The 18,829-nt window shown below is 54.8% G+C and overlaps 1 non-coding gene across 1 annotated transcript; it reads right to left on the reverse strand.

Moving 5' to 3' along the window:
* Positions 1-10,102: 10,102 nt before the first annotated feature.
* TRNAG-UCC (transfer RNA glycine (anticodon UCC)) lies at positions 10,103-10,187 on the reverse strand. The gene has a single exon. It is a non-coding gene; the product is annotated as a tRNA-Gly (tRNA).
* Positions 10,188-18,829: the final 8,642 nt, after the last annotated feature.

An 18,829-nucleotide genomic window follows, 5' to 3' on the forward strand; every position in this document is an offset into this window, starting at 1 on the left:
TCCATAAATACCCAAAACTCTCACGAATAAATACCGCGCCCCCCCCCCATTTGTTATTTTAACTGACAAGAAATCAGAGGCTCAGAGAGGTTAAGGGATTCACCTAGAGTCACACAGCGGTAAGTGGCAGAGACTGGCTTGGAACCCCGTCTGCCCGGCGCTGAGTCTTGTATGGACGCTCCCTTCAAAAGTTAAACTTTCCGTATTTTTGTAGCAAAGGAAACTGAGACTCCAAGGAGTGCAGAGGGTGTGTGTGTGTGTGTGTGTGTGTGTGTGTGTGTGTGATTTAGTACAGTCAAGAGTTCTGAGACCCCAAATCTTAAGAATCATACCCACAGAGCTGATTCCCGCCTCCAAACCCAGTTTACCCCGCCTGGAGGAAGCTCGGGTTCCCCGCCCCCACTGCGAGCGCTCCATCCTCCCCCCACCCCCGCCTACACCGCGTGTACACAGTAGGCGCTTAATAAGCGCTCCGACGGCGGCCACGGCGGCGGCTTCGAGAAGGCGCGACGGAGAGGGCCCCGCAGGTCCGCCCTCCGCGCCCAGCGACTCGGGGCCCGCCCAGCCCCCCGCCCCGGCCCCCGCGCCCCCGGCCCCGCGGAGCTCTCCCGCCGCAATTACGGTAATTAGCTCGGCGCTGCGCGCCCGGGAGGGAGGAGGCGGGAGGCGGACTTTGGCCCGGGCTGACCTGCTTCCGCGCGGGCTCCCGGATTGGTCGGCGCTGGACACGTGACGCGCGGCGCGGACTTGTTGCTGGGCATCCCGGCGTTGCCGGGGCAACGCCCGCCGCGTGTCCTCTCCGCCGAGGGCCGCGGAGAAGTGGCTGCGCCGAGGGTCTCCAGACTCGGCGGGAGGCGAGGACGTGGGGGGGGGGGATCGGCAGAGCGAGGCTGGCTGCCTCCCTCCCCCCGCTCTCCCCGGGCCCCAGGCCTCCCCCCTCCCCCCTGCCCAGTCGCCCCAGGCCCCCACGGACACGACATGCACGTGGGTGGTCACATCCCGAGAGCCAGGGGGCGCACGCGCAGCCACCACGCACGGGCCCCACTCCAGGGGCAGACACAACACAGACGCACAGAGCTTGCATTTAACAAGCAGTACTGACACCCCCCCCCCAACCGAGGTGTCACAGCATGTCCGACAGGGGGTGACGCTAGACAAGGCGGCAGGGACACAGTCCCTGTTCCCAATCCTTATCCTCATCCCAGGAGCCCCTACACCTGACCACCCCCGCGTGCGGGGCCCCAGCTAACCGCTTTACCTGCGTTTCATCCTCATTACTCTCCTATACTGACCCCATTTTACAGATGAGGAAACTGAGGTTAAGACTAGGACCAGCACCTAGCTGGGAGAAGGGGACTCCACCCGCAGGGAGGTCTACGACAGCTCACGTCCTCACTGTATAAAACTTACTCTAATAATAACAATAGTAATAAATCTAGCTATTGCCGCCCAATATATTACCCCAAACCCCAAAACATACTGGCTTGAATTATATTATCTCATGGCGTCTGTGATTCAGAAGTTCAGGTAGGGCTTAGCTGGGTGCTGTGCCTCACAGCCTTTCAGGCTGCACCACGTGAGACCTGAAGGTCTGAGCCGAGAAGGATCCACTTCCAAACTTGGGGGGGGGGTTGTTAGCAGGACTCAGGTTTTGGAAGGCTGCTGGCGGGAGCCTGCCCTGAGGTCTTTGCCATGTGGGTGTCCCCAACACGGTGGGTTGCTTCATTAAATTTTTTTAAATGTTTATTTATTTTCGAGAGCGAGAAAGACACAGAGCGTGAGCCGCGGAGGGGCAGAGAGAGACGGGGGGGAGACACGGAATCCGAAGCAGGCTCCAGGCTCCGAGCTGTCAGCACAGAGCATGACCAGGGGCTCGAACTCACAAACTGTGGATCATGACCTGAGCCGAAGTCAGATGCCCAACGGACTGAGCCCCCCCCCCCCCCCCCGGGTGCCCCGATTGCTTCATTAAACCGTCCAAGGCCAGGAGACAAGAGCCCTCGAGCAAGATAGAAGTCAGTTTCTTTTATAACCTAATCATTGAAATGTCAGCTCATTCCTTTGTGTGGGTTCATGTTGGTTACATGCATACGTGGATAAAGTGGCAAATATATAGAGAGCCACTAAGTTACAGTTTAGTATACATTTAAGTACATTCACAATGGAGGGCACCTGGGTGGCTCAGTTGGTTGGCGTCCGACTCTTGATTTCAGCTCAGGTCATGATCCCAGGGTCGTGGGATCGAGCCCTGCGTCGGGAACCTGCTGAAGATTCTTCCTGTCTTTCCCTCTGCCCCTCCTGCTCCTTCCCTTTCAAAAGTACACACATACGTACATTCACAATGTTGTGCAGCCATCACCACTATTCCCAAGCATTTGCATCACCGCACACAGAACTCGTCAGGTGCCTCTTCCGCGTGGAATCGCACAGTGTCCGTCCTGTGGCGTCGGGCTTACTCTGCTCAGCATGTTTGCAAGGCTCATCCATGGTGGAGCAGAAGTCAGAGCTTTGACTCCTTTCTAAGGCTGGGTGACGTTCCCTCGCGAGTACCTACTACCATTGGCTTGTTCAGCCGTTCCCGGACACTTGGGTTGTTCCTACCTTTGGGGTACTGTGCCGCGTGCTGCTGTGAACCCGGGAGAGCAAGTACCCGAGCACCCCATTGCCTTGACTATGTTTCGTTTATTAGAAGCAAGTCCTTTCTAATGCACAAGACAGAGGCTTAGGGGAGAGGGGCTGCTTTAGGTTCGGGAGTGGTCAAGGGAGGGTTTTCTGAAGAAGGAAGACACATTTAGGCTGAGATGATGAGCCAGAGATCTGGCAACTTGGTGGAAGGATAACCCAGGCGGGGACCCAACTCCTGGAGGCAGGAGGGAGCTTGCGCTTTGGGCCCCGGGAATGCCAAAGCGGCTGCGGGGCAGGAGGAAGCGGGCTGGAGGGCCTGGGGGTTCCCCGGGTGTCACCACGGCGGGTGGAGGCTCCCATCTGTCCAGATGTGTCCATGTTTTTGTGAGAAGTAAGGGAGACGATTCATTTTCAGAAATGCCAAAAAGGAGCGGTGCTGTGTAATTAACAACAGGGTTACAGCCTAGTGGAGATGTGGGCGGACCCTCCCCCCAGGGGAGTCCCAGACCCTAGAGGGCTGGTTCACTTCCTGGTTCCTCCCTGCCCTCCCTCCGCGTCTCGGGCTTGTTTTCACAGGGTTTGCAAGGAGCACGCGCCAAAGAAGCAAGCGGGGACTGAAAGAAAGTCTCTGGGTCAGCTCCGGAATGGTACGTTTGTCCCAATCGGGCTACTTTTTGCCTTACGTGGACATAGGCGACTTCCGGGTAAGGCTGCACCCTCTGCGGTATTCAGCCAATGAGGAGCCAGGGGAGGGACCAGCATGCTGGGAGATAAATGGTCTGCTGCACACCTGCTCTTGCAAGAACGTTGGTCAAAACCTTGCCTCGCTGTCCGTGTCCCTCCTTTGATTGGGTCAGGGGGTTGATTTCTCACAGTTTTCCAACTGTTCTGGAAGCTGATACAGGTGCAGAGGAGGGGAGACGCGGATGCACTGTGTCTATTGTGGTGAAAACGGAACACGAAATTTGCCACCTTCATCATTTTAGGCGCGTAGCTCAGTAACCTTGAGTACGTTCACGCTGTTGCGACACAGAGCTCCAGAACTTGGTCAACTTGCAGAGCTGGACCTGGGTCCCCATGAAGCAGGGACTCCCCGCCCCCAGCCCCAGCCCTGGCCCCCACCATCTACCCTCTGTCTCTGTGGACCGGGACTCCTCTAGGGACCCCCTGTGAGTGGGATCCTACAGAATTTGTCCTGTTGCGTCTGGCGTCTCTCACCGCGCACCGTGACCTCTGGGTTCATCCGCGCGGTGGCAGGTGTCAGCATTTCCTTCCTTCTCAAAGCCAGACGCTCTCCCACCGTGCGCAGAGACCACGTCTTGTGGGTCTAGTCTCTGATTACACACCCACAACTGGAATTGTGGGATCGCGCCATAATTTCGTTTTTAACGTCTGAGGAAATGCCGAATGGCTCATACTATCTTCCACGGTGGCCGTTTTACATTCCCACCGACAGGGCACAAAGGGCTCCAGCTCCTCCGCATCCACACCCTCTCGTGCTGTTTCCTGCTCTTGTGGTTTATTTGGTTGGTTGTTGTTTTTATTTTTATCCTCACCGGCGTGAGAATTGGCTGCCTTTTGTATCAGAGTCTCGTGTGGTGAGTTTGAAAAGCTTGGAGGACAAGACGCAAATGAATACTGGGGGACAGCTCTGGCCATGGAAGGGGGGTTACAGATTCACATCACGGGTTCGGGGTCATGGGGAGGGAAGGCCAAGAGGATTATGGGGTAAAAATTCAGAGAGGAAAGCCAGTGGGAGGGCTCCTTGGGGAGGTACGATATTGTGATTTTTTTTTTTTTTGGTGAGTTTGTTTACTTGTTTTGAGAGAGACAGAGAGAGTGTGAGCTGGGGAGGGGCAGAGAGAGAGGGAGGATCCCAAGCACAGAGCCCGATGTGGGGCTCGAACCCATGTAACCGTGAGATCCTGCCCTGAGCCAAAAGCAAGAGTCGGACGCTCAACCGCCTGAGGCGCCCAGGTGCCCCCGGATATTGTGATTTTCAATGAGATGGATCTAGAGCGAGGTGCGTTTCGTCTTTCTCCCTGTTCCGGGCACCGAGCTGCTCAAGCCCTTGGAATTTCCCAAATAATAAGAGTAATAAAGGTGAAATGAGTGTCTTCACGCAATGACCGATGATTTAATCAATCATGCCTACATAATGAAGTCTCCATATAAATTCCCTAAAGTCTGGGGTTTGGAGAGGTGGGTTGGTGAGCGCTCGGGGACGCTGGAGGGAGGGCGTGGCAGCTCTGGACCCTTCCCCGTGCCTCGCTCTGTGGGCCTCCTCCATCTGACTGTGGCTGAGTGTATCCTTTTATACGAAGCCAGTAGTCTCGTCAGTAAACGGTTTTTCTTGAACCTTGGGAGGTTTTCTTGAACCAGAGAGCTGGCAAATGATCCAACCCTCGGTGGGAGTCTTTGGAACCCCCGACCTATACACACAAGTGACAACCTGGATTTTTTTTTTTTTTTTTTTTTTTTTTTTGCTTATTTCTTTTTGAGAGAGAGAGAGACAGAGTGCATGGGAGGGGCAGAGAGAGAGGGAGACACAGAATCGGAAGCAGGCTCCAGGTTCTGAGCTGTCAGCACGGAGCCCGACGTGGGGCTCGAACTCACACACCGTGAGATCGTGACCTGAGCCGAAGTCGGACGCTTAACCAACTGAGCCACCCAGGCGCCCCGTATGATACGTGATTTTACAGAACGACGGTGATTCGAGCCATCCACAATGAGATAAAACGCTCCGCATCGACGCAGCTGAGGCCCGAGAGAGGCCAGCGAGTCCGATGTCACTTTCTAAGCATCTTTGAGCCTCGGGTCTCTGCTGGCACTGGGTTGAGATTCCCCAAGCTGTGCTCACACACTCCACTTGCTGCCCAGACAGGCCCCCCGGAGCACCACCACCCCGGCTCATCTGCAGTGTCCCCGGTGGGTCCGGGAGAAGAGGGGCTCAGGTTTCTGCTCAGGGCAGCTGTCGGGAGGCCCCCGGGCAGGTGAAAAGCTTGGGAGTGAGGCTCTGGCAACGGAGATGGAACCTGATAATCCCGTGTTGCTCTCATCCCTCGCAGAGTGTCCCAGCTCACCTGTGACAGCCAGCTCGGGGACCCGGGACACAGGGAGCCTGTGCGGGGCGGGGGGGGGGGTCTGGAGACATTTCTGGGCTGCAAGGACCCTGGTCTGTGTCACCGGAAAGGAGTCAGAGCCGGGTCTCCGCACGCGTAACCCACCTTCAGCCCCGGGACCGCCACACCCCTCCCCGGCCACGGCATTCATCTCTGCTTCTCCAAAATAACCTGCCGTGTTGTCTTTCATTATTCAGCGAGCACATGTTCCCTGCAGATAATTCAAAAGCCGGGGGAAAACAACAAAGAAAATAAAAGTCACCCACGACCACCCCACGGCAGGGAGTTGTTGAGAAGTTTCTAACATCCTCCCCCACTCGTCCCTAATATATCTGCTCTCCTTCGTGTGTTTACCAAAAAGGGAATCGTGCAGCACATTGCTTCCCTTCGTAGACGGAAAACATCTTCTCCTGCCTCGAAATTCTCTCCTCTGCTAGCTCTCCCGGTACAGCTCTCCCGCAGCGTAAGTGACGTGCACCCCGTCATTGGACATCTAGATTGTTCGCCGTTGGGGGGTGAAGCGACTTGGTAACCAGCTCTTTGGGACCGCGTCTTTGTACAAGTTTGTGGAGGCAGAATTGTCCTGTCTGTAAATGTGCTCATTTAAAGCATTTTAAAAAAATTGTTTAAACATTGTTTTTAGCACATTCATTTTTGAGAGAGAGAGGAGAGAGAGAGAGCAGGGGAGGGGCAGAGAGAGGGGGAGACACAGAATCCGAAGCAGGCTCCAGGCTCTGAGCCGTCAGCACAGAGCCCGGGGCGGGGCTCGAACCCACGAACCGTGAGATCATGACCGGAGTCGAAGTCGGACACTCAACAGATAGAGCCACCCGGGTGTCCCTTAAGGGACAGCTTTCTTCCACCCACAGCGGCAGGGCAGTTGATAACTTCATTATTAACTCCAATGCAATTTGTGAATAAAGGCAAAGAGGGCCAGTGAGTTCACGCTTGATAGTCTGGAGCGAACCCTGACGCAACCTTCTCTGGATGGACACAAACCTATGTTCGTGAATTTCACTTTTGCAAAAGAGGAGTTCGCTCTGTTCTTGACCGCAAGCCCCCCCCCCCCTTTAAAATGAGTAAGACGGGGGCACCTGGGGGGCTCGGTCGCTTAAGCGTCTGGCTTCGGCTCAGATCATGTTGTCTGGTCTGTGAGTTCGAGCCCCGCGTCGGGCTCTGTCTCCGTCTCTCTCTCTCTCAAAAAAAGTAAACAAACATTAAACAATTAAAAAGTAAAATAAAATGAGTAAAACCATCTCCATCCCCCTCTTTTTTGTGTTTGAATCACCCCCAACGCCTGGACCCATCTGACCCAGTTTTCCGTTGGTGGCATGGCCCGATGGCTGGACATCTCTTCATTCATTTGTTCACTCGGCAAGTATTTATTAAGCACCTGCTGTGTGCCAGGCTTCGTTCCAAACGAGCAGTGAACAAGGTAGACAAACATCCCTGTCCACGTGGGGTTTAGAATCGAGAGAGGGAGATGGACACCAGACCGGGAAGCGGCTGGGAAACCGCCTCACACAGGCAGCTGGAGGAAAGTGTAGTGTGACATCAGTGAGCACGTAACAGGTGACCAGGGCGGGCTTCCCCGAGGAGGCGATGTCCGAGCTGAGACCGGAGAATGCATTGGCACAGCTAAGAGAAGCAGTCAGGAGAGCATTACTGGAGGGGGGGCACAGCATGTGCAAAGGCCCTGGGATGGATGCAAGGGAACGTGGCCCAAACTGGCTGCAACCGGGCCCGTGTGGAGCAAAGCGAGTGACAAGGGTCCTGGTTGGAAATGTCACTGGAAGGACCCTGATTCTGATACCAGCTGAGACCAAGCTGGGTGTGTGTGCGGGGGGTGGGGGAGTGGGGACCGGGGTTGGAAACAGAGGAGGAGTCAGGGGGGCCTCGCAAGATTCTGGCCCCTGAGGCAGGACAGGTGGTGGTGAGGTTTGATGAGGGCGAGGTTTAGAAGGTCTGGAGCACGAGTTCAAGTTTGGATGCACTGAGGCATCTGTTAGTGGGGGAAGGGGGAGGGAGTGCTGAGGAGAGGTCAGAGGTCAGGTGGGAAGTGGCCGAGAGGCTGGGCTAAAGGAGAAACTCGGTCTCACAAGTACCACAGAGGGACAGGCAGAGTGAGGAACAGGGGGCCTAATGGCCTGAGCACCTGCTTTGGGGTCCGGGAGAGCCACCCCAGGTCCCCCCCACCCCCAGCCACCAGCGGGATCCCTTCCTCCGACACCCAAACAAGCACAGAGCCTGGAGAGGGGGCTGCGAGGGCTCCACTCGCGGGCCTCGGTCCAGCTTTATTTCTCTTCCCTTCCAGAACTTTGAATACATTTCTCTACCTATTAAATTCAAAGCCAGAAAAACGTCCACCGAGGCGGCAAATGTGTTCTTCAAACATCAAGAGACAGAGAGAGAGAGAGAGAGAGAGAGAGAGAGAGGGGAGGGGAGGGGAGAGAGGCAGACAGCATCCTCCTGAAACCACGGTGACCAGTATGATTTGGAGGGGGGGGGACGCTGATGATATTAATCATAATTCCCTGTGTGGATTTTTCCAGCATGGGTTATTGTATGCGCAAGGCCGCGTGCGTGTGTGCGTGTGTGTGTGTGCATCTGTGTAGGTGTGTGAACGTGTGTGTAAGACTGCATGGATTGCAGGCATGTGGCTGCGCGTGCACGAGCGGCACACGGATCTCACTGCTCACGTGTGACTTTTACACGGATGTTCAAAGCTGGGCGTGGACGCAGGAGCCCCACGCGCGTCTGAGCGGCCCCGCACAAGCATGCGTGTGCTTCGCCGTGTGCCCCTGTGCATCCGGGGGCGTGACGGCGCACGTTTGCGCGTGCACTCGAATCTGCTTGTGCGTGCGTGTGCACGCAGCGCTGTGGGAGCGACCCGCGGGCTTGGGTCATGCCTGAGCAGCCCCAGAAGTGTGTACCCACACGTGTCGCTGTGTGTGCACGAGGGGAGCTGAAAATAAAAACCTGGGAAGCGAAACCCCGTGGTCTAGTTGACAGTCTCCTACCAGAGTCGGTTCCCCGATTTAGAGAATGTGCTAGAGTTTTGCAAGATGTTACGAGGGGGGAAGCTGGGGGCAGGGAACCAGGGACGGCCGCCCCATTTTTGCTACTTCCTGTGGCGCCTATAATTATTTTAAAAAATCAAAGGTTAAAAGACTGGGGGTGAGCAACAGGAATTTCACACACGTTTGTGTCTCCTCAAGACAAGCAGGAGAAAAAGGGGGGTGGCCATCCAGGTGCTGTGCGTGTGTGTGTGTGTGTGTGTGTGTGTCGGGGGCCGGGGGTGGGAGGTGTGGCGTGGGAGGCTTAGATCCTGCGACCCAGGCAGGTGCAGTGGCGTTATCAGGCATGTGGCCGTCTGGTGACCCAGGAGGACGTGGCGGGCCTGGGAACGCGTACAGAGTGAATGGTGAGTGCGTGGGACTTCCCAGGCGAAGGGGAGGAAATTTGATCAAGGTGGAGTTAAAAAGGCAGCGGCCTCAAATCCCTTGGGGCGCGGGGAGTGGGGGGCAGAGCAGCTAATCCCCTGGGTGTCAGTTGTCGGACCACCTGCCTCAACGGGGTTTGCCCCCCACCCCAGGGTCCCAAGCTTAAAGGGGGGCAGGGAGAGAGGCAGAGACACGGAGGTACAGAGGGGAGGGGCAGGGAGGGAGAGAGACAGAGCCCAGGCAGAGCAGAGAGAGACAGAGAGACAGGGACAGAGGGAGAGAGAAAGAGAGACGAGACAGAGAGAAGCTGTCCAAGCATCTTCTTCCTCGACGAAGCCATCGTCTGCTTGCTTCAAAGGACCGATTAGTTAGTCCATTCCAGGGCATTCTCTCGGCAAGCCAGTAATGTATCAGTTACCTGTTGCTGTGTAACAAACCACCTCCAAAATGCAGAGGCTTAAACGACAACAATTTCTCATTTGTCATGACTCCGTGGCTTGGCCGGGGGACTCTTGCCTGGGCTCATTCGTGCGGCTGCAGTCAAAGGGCAGCTGAGCTGGGCTGGAAGGTCTCAGCTGGTCCCATCCACTGGTCTGGGGTCTTGTGTGGAGGTGGACGGGCTGGGACCTCTCTCCCTCTACTTGCCTCGCTGCTGGGGGCCGGAAGCCTAGAAACTACAGTTCCCAGAATCCCCTGCAGCTGAGCTCGGGAGGCCATTAAGTTCTAAGTCAGGGAGCACATAGTCATGCCATGCTCCATGCAGAGGCTGTGTTTCTGTTCTTCTTCTTTTTTTAATGTTTTACTTATTTTTTTGAGAGAGACAGACACAGAGTGTGAGCGGGGGGAGGGGCCGAGAGAGAGAGGGAGACACAGAATCCGAAGCGGGCTGCAGGCTCTGAGCCATCAGCACAGAGCCCGACGCGGGGCTCGAACCCACAAACTGCGAGATCATGACCTGAGCGGAAGTCAGATGCTCTACCCACTGAGCCACCCAGGCGCCCCGACCCAGAGAATCTTAACCGATGTAGTAAGGAAGGTGAAATCTGCACGGGTGACTGTTTTACACAGAATGGAGCAGAGAGTCTTGTTTAAAGACCACAATTTCTGTGACATCAGGCTCCCAGCTCAACCAAAGCAAAGGACAGTCACACTGCAGCCACACTGAACGGCAGGGCCAGAACACCCCTCAAGAAACCACATCTGAACCACCACAAGGTAAACTGAGTCCAGCAGGGACGGGGGCTGGGCCACACAGTGATGCCAGATGAAGCTCTTTTCCTGCCGGTGGCCGTGGAGCTGGGGGGGGGGGGGGAGGTGTGGGAGGGAACGGTAGGCAATTTCTCTGAGTGAAGGATCACTACTAGAATAGGGATAAAAAATGAGTCATTATTAGCAAGATTGAGAGGCAGAGCTTTAAAATGTCGCTGGTCCGGGAAGAGCCAGCTATGAGAAAGGGTGGAGAGATGTACAGACGTCAGGGGAGATCGTGGCACGGACAGTGCTTTCTTCCAAGCCCTCTGCCCGGTGTCTGATGTTGCCAAGGTCACAGGCACAAAAATGACTCCTGTTGTCCTAGATGTAGACGTACCAACAGTCACACTACGTCACATTGGACCAGGTCACGCAAGATCTCTGGTTGTGTCTGTGGTGGAGACAAGGAGATGTCAGAAACCCAGGGGTGTATCAGTTAGGGAAGGTTATACGCGGTAACAAACATCCCCCAGATCTCCGTGGCTCAAAAGTGGCCCAAGATGCATCTCCTGCTTGCGTTCATCCCTCTGTCGGGGTTTGGCTGAGGATGTCTTGCGTCCTCCTTCTACAGGTACCGGTTGGTGGAGCCACTGCCCCCTCCGACTTGCCGGTCACTGCAGCTGAAGGAAAGAGGCAATGTGACAAGTGGTACCCTGGCTGTAGAAGTTTCCGTCCGGAGGGGGCACGTGTCACTTCAGCTCCCATTTAATTGGTCAAAGCAGCTCCCGTGGCTCCCACGGGACTTCGGGGGGAGCAGAGAAGGGCAATCCCGCCTAGGAAAATGACCGGACATCTTTTTGGGGGACGGCGTCAACGGTTAACTTAGGGGATGGGGGAAGGGTGATGTTCGCCAGCAACGGAACTCACACCAGAAAAAAAGTACCCGAACATCGGCCAAGGCCAGCTACCTCTAATGCTCCTGGATGTCGGCAACCTTCTAGAATCTGATAGGGTTTAATTCGTGTGATCCTCAAAGCAATTCCATTTGACGGACGAGGAAACCGAGCACAGAGAGGTTAGGTATCTTTTCCGAGAACCCACAGCTCTGAAGCAGCAGACGGGGAGATTTGATCCTAAGCAATGTGGCCCTAAACCGGGTGCATTTAAATGCTATAGCAGAACGCCTCAGACCCAGAGAAGCTTCCGGAAGACAAAAAGGGCCAAGAAATGTCGGCCGCGGTGACTGATTCAGGGATAGGCCGGTGATCCCCCCTGAGCCAATCGGATCCTTCACTGGGACTCTGGCCGGATCCGGTAGGGAAGAGTCTCTGTGTCCACCCAAGTTGCTAGGAGAGAAGGGTGTAGGTCTGGGGAGCTGGTGACTGCGGGGAGGGTTGCAAGACAGCGACGATCATGTTTGAACCCCTGGAGGCAGCCGTGTCTGAAGCCAGCTTAATCCTGGCTTCCCAGTCCACAAGCCAGCACGCCCCCCCCCCACCTTATTGTATCTGTTTTTCAAGGCAGTTTGAGTTGCGTTGCTTTCCCTTGTAAGCAAAAAGATCCCTAAAGAGGGCCAGTGTCCTTGTGCAGATCCCCAGAGAACTGACTCGAGACGAGGAGACGCTGATGCCCTGGAAAATGAGCGTGTCTCTACTATGTGACAGATGCTGGTGAGCCCGTGCCTCAGAGCAGGGAACTCAGGTCCAATTCAGCCTCCAACATGGACCCCACGACCCCCGCCTCCTGGTGTTTACAGCGGGGTAGGCTTCTCCCTCTCTGTGTCAGGCTGGGTCCGTGTGACCAATAGATGCGGTCACACAGAGGTGATGACTGGCGCTGCCAAGATTAGGTTGTAAAAGACTGTGTCTTCTACCTCAATTGTTCCGCGCGAGCTTCTCTCTCTCTCATCTCCCCCTCCCACTGCCGCCTCTCTCTCTCTCTCTCTCTCTCTCTCTCTCTCTCTCTCTCTCGTCTCTCCCTCCTCCCTGGCTCCCGGCCTGTCCTGCTCTCGGTCCAGCCTCGGTCTCTCCTGCTTTCCTTCTGCTCTCATTTCCCTCCCCCTCCTCCCTTGACCTCTGATCTGTCTCCCGTCTCAGTTTCCTCTGTCTCCCTCTGTCTCTCCGTCTCTCGCTCTCTGCATCTCTCTTCCGCCTGCCTCGTCTCTGGCTCCCTGCCCCCACCTGACCCTGTGTGCGTCTCTAGGGCTCTCCGTCCGGGTTCCCTGCCCCCTCCCCTTGCAGGCAGGCAGCCCAGTGGGCCCGGGACACCCCCTCTGTGGTTGCCAAGCTCTGGGGCTGGGAGGGGCCGAGAGCTCATTACCCTAATGGTGTCTTCGAAGGGTGCCAGCCAGCCCCGGAACTGGGCCACTTAAGCCCCTTGGAGCTGATGGCAGCCTGAGGCCACTTCTCCCCACCGGGAGCTGGGAGAGGGGAAGGGAGGAGGGAGAAGGAGAGAGGGGAGGGCGGGAGGAGGAGGGAGGGGGTAGGATGGAGGGGGATGTATCTCCATTGTCCTGGGAAAATGCCCTGGGGCGGTTGGCAGGGCGAGAAGGCGGGGCCAGACCCCAGGACCAGGGCCCCCCTTGCCCCCACCCTCGCACACCTCCCAGAGCACCGCCCAGAGCCACACATGCCGCCCCTCTGCTGCCCAGGCGGGTCTTAGGACCTCCCACCGGGTCCCTGCAGTGGGTCCAGCCCCATGGGCTAATTTCTTTCCAGAGGAGCTGGGGATCTGGATCTTTCTGGGAAACCATTTATGGTGTTTTTAATGTTTATTTAGTTATCTTTGGGAGAGAGAGTGGGAGCAGGGGAGGGGCAGAGAGGGAGAGAGAGAATCCAAAGCAGGCGCCGAGCCGTCAGCACGGAGCCCCACGCGGGGCTCAAACTCACCGCCCGTGAGATTATGACCCCAGCCGACGTTGGACGCTTAACCGACTGAGCCACCCAGGCGCCCCTGGGTGAAACCATTTAAAAGAAATCCGGGGGCGCCTGGGTGGCCCAGTCGGTTAAGCGCCCAACGTCAGCTCAGGTCATGATCTCCTGGTTCCTGGGTTCGAGTCCCCTGTCGGGCTCTGTGCTCACAGTGTGGAGCCTGCTTCAGATTCTGGGTCTCCCTCTCTCTCTGCCCCTCCCTTGCTCTCTCTCTTTCTCTCTCTGTCTCTTGCTCTCAAAAATAAATAAATTAAAAGCAATTAATAGTAAAAAAAAGAAAGCAAAAAGGAGGGGTACACTCCCACCCAGCAGAGCTAATGGTCCAGACCCCAGCCTCCGATTTGCAAAGGGACTCCAGTCAGGTCACTAAGAGTTGAGCTGGGCCTCTCCCAGCCTCCACCTTCTCTTCTGGAAAATTCAGTCAAACATTCCTCATCTCAAGGGCCTATTTTGAGGACTGACGTAGGAGGCCAGCTCAGCCAGGGACCGGAGGGAGGGCCCCCCGTCCTCTCCATCTCCCCGCCGCCCCATCCCTGACTCTGCTTCCATCCTTCTCTGGTGTGGTTTTACCCCATCTCTGCCCCCCCACCTCTCTCTCTCTCTCTCTCTCTCTGTCTCTCTCACACACACACACACACACACACACCCTCTCACACTAGTGCTCTGAAGGCCCTACCAGGAGGAGGCAGGGAGGCCACTTGCCTGACCTAGAATCTCACGGAAGCTTTGATTTAGAAGAATCAGAAGCGGAGTGTGCACGCGGGGGCCTGTGTGTGTGTGCACGCGCACACGCGTGTGTACCTATGGCCGCGTGCCAGCGTGGCCCTCGAGTTGTGCGGCTGCGTGGGCCCCGGGGGGATGTTGGGGGTGGGGGCAGGGGTGGGGCTCCTCCGGGGAGGGATGTGGCCTTGAGACCAGCCTCTGCCTCCCATTTCCCTCTTCATTTCTCTCCAAGGCCTTGGGGGCCCCTTTTGCGCTGAGCTGGAATAGAGGCCCCTCCCTCCCTCCTCTGTGGGTGGGGCACCCACCCAGGAGCGCCTCCCCCCACCCCCTGGTCACCAGGGTCACATCAGCCTGGCCTCCAGTCCTGGCCATGACTCGCTCTTGGTCTGTGACTCTGGGCAAGACACTGCCCCTCTCTGAGCCTCAGTTTCCTCATCTGTAAAGTGGGGAGGAGAATGGCTTCTTGCCAGGCAGGGTGACTGGGCACTGAAAAAAAAATGAAAAAAAAAAATGAAAAAAAAAATGAAAAAAAACGTAAAAAAAGAAAAAAAATGAAAAAAAGAAAAAAAATGAAAAAAAATGAAAAAAAAGAAGAAAAAAGAAAACAAAATGAAAAATAATGAAAAAAATGAAAAAAATGAAAAAAAATGAAAAAAATGAAAAAAAGAAAAAATGAAAAAAAAGAAAACAAAATAAAAAAAATGAAAAAAAAGAAAAAAAAAGAAAAAAAAGAAAAAAAATGAAAAAAAAGAAAAGGAAAAAAAAAAAAAAAGAGGGGCACCTGGGTGGCTCAGTCGGTTAAGCGTCCCACTCTTGATCTCGGCTCAGGTCACGATCTCATGGTTTGTGAGTTCAAGCCCCGCATCGGGCTCCATGCTGAGAGCTGGAGACTGCTTGGGATTCTCTCTGTCTCCCTCTCTCTCTGCCCCTCCCCCTCAAAAACAAATAGACTTAAAAAAAAAATAAGATTAATGGAAAAGAACAATTAAAAGAAGAAAGAATTTAAAAAGCAAATGATCCGAATAGGCGTATCTCCAAGAAGACACAAATCCTGCCAATGAGGAAAAGACGCCCGACAGTCATGGTCAGAGGGAAGATACAAGTTTGAACCACGAGGAGAGACCGCCTCACCCCCATGAGGACAGTGACAACACAAAAAAGCAGACCAGAGCACGGGCCGGCGAGGAGGGGGGGACGTTGGAAGCGTCACACGTGGCTGGTGGGGAAGCAAAACGGGGCAGTTACTGCGGAAGTAAACAGTCTGGCGGTTCCTCCCGAAGTCAGACATAGAATTTCCGGGGGACCCAGCCCTTCAGCAGAACTGGAAACGTACATCCACGTGGAAACCCACACACGCGAGGTCAGGACTGCATGATCCGTGTGACCCGGGGACACCTGCAGGGGACCCTGTAAACCTCATAAACTTTGCTCGCAGAAGCAGAGCGCGTTCGTTAGCAAAGATCTGGAAGGAATGGAAAAACCACACACCGCAGAGGGATTAGCCATAAAGTCACCGTGTTCAAGGACTCGTTTAAGGCGCTTTTTAAGGAGCCAGAGTCCCCGCCATCCCCGCCGGTAACTTTCTAGGCAGAATGGCCGCGAGCGACAGCGTGGGGGACGCGTTCCGAGGGAATTCAGGCTGGTTCGCCCATCTCTGTCTCTCCCTCCTCCCTGGCCTTCCCTCCTTACTGTCATTTCGTTGAGTTTTCATTGACCTGATCTCCCACATCCTTTCAAATCCCACCACCCTGTTTAAAAAAAAAAATAGGATCTGGGGCGCCTGGGTGGCCCAGTCGGTTAAGCGTTCCAACTTTGGCTCAGGTCATGATCTCACGGTCTGTGAGTTCGAGCCCCGCGTCGGGCTCTGCGCTGACCGCAGGAAGCCTGCTTGGGATTCTCTCTCTCCCTCAAAATAAGCTGAAAAAAATTAAAAAAAAAAAAAATTTAAAGCAAGCTCTATGCCCATTATGGAGCTTTTGCTCTGTATGTGTGGGTGGGTGTCTGTGTATTCTCTGTTACTTTTTTCCCCCAGTTTTTTTAAAAAAATTTTTTTTGATGTTTATTTTTCAGAGAGAGAGACAGAGTACGAGGGAGAGAGGGGAGAGAGAGAGATACAGAATCGGAAGCAGGATCCAGGCTCTGAACTGTCAGCACAGAGCCCGATGTGGGGCTCGAACCCACGAACCGTGAGATCATGACCTGAGCCGAAGTCGGACGCCCATCCAACCGAGGAACCCAGGCGCCCCTCCCCCAGTTTTACTGAGACATTATTAACTTATAACATTGTGTTAAAACACGGCATACAAGGTAATGATTAGACATTCCTATGTATTGCCACAGTGATCACCTGTTTAACCAACATCCCTCCCCTCACATCGTTATAAAGTCTCCCCCCTGTGATGAGACCTTTTCAGGTTTACTCTCTTAGCAAGTTTCAAACATTCGATACAGTTTTGCCATCTTTTTACATAAAGGGAATGACTTAGCCAGTTCCCATTAGGGAACACTCTGATGATGGCTTTTGAAGGATACTACAATGACATCCTGTGGACCACAGTTGCACACAGGCGTGGGAGAAACTTTGCAGGTGCGTGTGTCTCAAAATACAGTGCATGGGCTGGAGGGAGGGTGGGAACAGACAGCTAGTGTTTCACGGGGACGCTGTTTCCGTCTGGCAGGGTGAAAAGGGTCTGGCGACGGGCGGTGGGCACAGTGGCCTAGCGTTCCTAACGGTTAGGACGAGAAACAGGTTTTATGGGTATTTTACCAAAGTGTGAGAAAAAAATAAATAAGTTGTATTTTTGATTGGAGTTTATTGATTTATTCTGAGAGGGAGAGAGTGCACGTAAGCATGAGCAGGGGAGGGACAGACACAGAATCTGGAGCAGGCTCCGGGCTCCGAGCTGTCCGCACAGAGCCCGGCGCGGGGCTCGAACCCACAAACCGTGAGATCATGAAATCGAGAGTGGGACGCTTAACCAGCTGAGCCATCCAGGCGCCCCCGAAGTAGATGAGTTTTAAAATATAGTGTATGGGGTGCCTGGGAGGCTCAGTCGGTTGAGTGTCTGACTTTGGCTCAGGTCATGATCTCGTGGTTTGTGAGTTTTGGGCTGTTTGCTGCTGTGGGCACAGGGCCTGCTTGGGATCCTCTGTCTCCCTCTCTCTCTGCCCCTCCCCCATTTGTGTTCTCTCTCTCTCTCTCTCTCTCTCTCTCTGTCAAAAATAAACAAACTTAAAAAAAAAATGTGTATATATATATATATATATATATATATATATATAGTGTATTAAATGTTGAGATTTACCAAGGCCAGCAGATGAAGAGACAATTGCCATTGACAAGAAAGTGTTTTAGTTTCCAGAAGGCGGGGGCTCACCACACCCCACAGGCCCACACGGGGGTGGGGGGGGCGGCGGGGGCGGACCAGGCAAGAGGCGTGACTGCAGTTTCCATACAAAGAAAAGGGTAAGGTAGGGGTAGCAGGTTTAGCACCAGCTCGTAGGAATAACTTCAGCGGTCCCTGGGACCTGGGAGCCGTCCCTAGTCCCCGTCCCTAGTCCCCCTGGCACCAGCCCCAGGGGATCAGGGCAGGAGGTAGCGACCCTGAGTGTGAGAACCCCACGGAAGGGGTGTTGGGGGCGGGGGCTCTGGATCGGCTGGTTTGTCTTTGAAAAACCTACTGATGGACAGGTTGTTCACTGTCTCTGGGAATGAGCTGGGAGGGGCCCTCGTCCAGGGTCAGCAAGGCAGAGCATCAGAAGTTAAAAGGCATGGTTACTAGAGTGTTCCCAGGAGGGGACATCTGGGTCCTGGAAACAGCGCCTTTCCGGTCCCCAAGCCACTGTTCCCTTTTGGCTGCTCTGAGGCCTGTCTCTGCAGGTAAGGCCTGGGAAACAGGGTTCTTTTGAAGAACTTAACTGTTTCTGGGCAGAATTTAAAACCGGCGGCTGCTGTGACTGCCCAAGTTCAGGGGCCACTAGGGGAGCCCGGGGTTTTGCTGAGATGAGACGAACAACCATCCAGATCCTGAAACTTAACCACGAGAAGGCGGCCAATTGCTTTGGTCGCAAAATGCCCGGGGCCTCCTGGCAACCAAGCCGGTCTTTGCCTTGGCGGTTTTTCTGGACAACTTTTGTATTTATTTATTTTTATTTACTTTAGCACTTTTTAATGTTTGTTTTTGAGAGAGAGAGAGGGAGACAGACAGAGTGTGAGCGGGCAAGGAGCAGAGAGAGAGAGGGAGGGAGACACAGAATGGGAAGTAGGCTCCAGGCTCCGAGCTGTCAGCACAGAGCCCGACGCGGGGCTCGAACTCACACACCGTGAGATCATGACCTGAGCTGAAATCAAGAGTTGGAAGCTTAACCGACTGAGCCCCCCAGGCGCCCCGGAAGCAGATACTCTTTCCCACCCGTTATATAGGTGGGGAAGATAAGGCATGGAGCATTCAGGTTGCTGGAAGGCAAACTTGGCCAGCTAAACTGGAAGCCAGGCAGCGTGGCTCCAGAGTTCGCCCTCTTCAGCCCTGTGTGCCACCCCGTGGCTCAGGCCCTACTGCTCATTGGGCCTCACCACTCACCGTTCCCATCACCTGGGTTCTTTATCCGCCAACCAGCTTGTTTCTGCCTCAGGGCCTTTGCACCTGCTGTTCTCGGCTCCAGGAATGCCCGGCCTCTAAATGCTCCCAGGGCTGCTTCTTGTTACCCAGGTGTGTGCTCCCAGCCCTTCCCCAAATCTGTCTCTTGTCATCGAGTCTCTGTCTCTGGGTCTCCTTAGCCTCCTTCCTGTGGGCAA

Source organism: Acinonyx jubatus, chromosome A2 (genome assembly GCF_027475565.1).
Source record: "Acinonyx jubatus isolate Ajub_Pintada_27869175 chromosome A2, VMU_Ajub_asm_v1.0, whole genome shotgun sequence".
In the NCBI taxonomy this organism is placed as follows: domain Eukaryota; kingdom Metazoa; phylum Chordata; class Mammalia; order Carnivora; family Felidae; genus Acinonyx; species Acinonyx jubatus.